This window comes from Austrofundulus limnaeus, unplaced genomic scaffold (assembly GCF_001266775.1).
Source record: "Austrofundulus limnaeus strain Quisiro unplaced genomic scaffold, Austrofundulus_limnaeus-1.0 Scaffold584, whole genome shotgun sequence".
Taxonomy (NCBI): domain Eukaryota; kingdom Metazoa; phylum Chordata; class Actinopteri; order Cyprinodontiformes; family Rivulidae; genus Austrofundulus; species Austrofundulus limnaeus.
Window position 1 is genome coordinate 101,438 of NW_013952986.1, and position 1,062 is coordinate 102,499.

The 1,062-nt window shown below is 37.9% G+C and overlaps 1 protein-coding gene across 1 annotated transcript in view; it reads left to right on the plus strand.

The window, feature by feature from the left end:
* LOC106530983 (protein yippee-like 1) overlaps positions 1-755 on the plus strand; it is a gene marked incomplete in the record, with an annotated part of 26,943 nt that extends 26,188 nt beyond the window's left edge. The window contains 1 exon segment of the mRNA XM_014026726.1: positions 1-755.
* Between the last annotated feature and the right edge of the window lie 307 nt (positions 756-1,062).

Sequence of the window (1,062 nt, forward strand, 5' to 3'; positions counted from 1 at the left end):
AGTCCCTTTAACGGACCTCCTCCACCGACGCCCGCCTGCTCCATCGTGAAACTGGACCGAATGAACCCGGGTCATCGGGACCGTGTGTTTGGGTTCCACCTGCTTTACAGTGATCGTGGTGATGTGGCGCCCGCTCTGAACGGAGAGACTTCACCTAAAAGACATTTAGGTTTTTGTTATTTTGTTTTTCTTCTCGTCGTCGATGATTTTTTGATTTTAACAGTTCTCGCCTCAGTTTGGACTTCTGGGTTCGGTTTGATGGATGTTACTGGTTAGCATTTGGTTTCCCCACTGACTTTTATTTTGTTTTTAGTTGCTGAGCTTGCTTTGTTTTATTATTATTTTTAATTTTTTTTTGCTAAAGTCCAAATGAGTAATCAGGGATGGGTGGAGAGGAAAAGGGAGTTTACGGTAGTTTTAAACATGTAGCAGCTTGTTTTTGTTTTTATACCTGATGTTTCCTTCTGTTTTTATCTTTTCTTTCATTTCTCCCTTTTCCGGTACTTTTCAGCACCCAAAAAGCATCGAAAGCAGCACCTAATATTTGTTTACCATGAATATAGATATATAAATACATAGTTCTCTATGGATATTTGTAGTGTATGGCTAATTGCGATTGTGGCTGGTCCCATTTTGCAGCAGAACCATAAAAAACAGAGCAGGAATCATTTCTAGAGGGAACCTGACTCTGACATCCCGTCATCTAGTAATGAAACAAAAGACACATTTATATAAATAAATACATATAAATATGACACTTACTATGATTACATATCCACTATGATATTGTTCGTAGTACGTAGATATTGATTGGAACATGGTTTCTATATAAATATATATATATTTGCTGTCATGCACATATGTATATATGCATATGACTGTGTGTGTATATGCATTGTGTGTGTGTGATCACGCATTACACAGTGGCATACTTGAACATCGTTTGCACTTTGCAGAGGCCTCCGGTTCATCTCGGTTTAGAGGCAAAAGTTTTCTTTGTGTTTGTGGCCTTTTTCCCTCCAACATGTCTCCGGTTATTAAATAAAATCTAGATTTATTTAT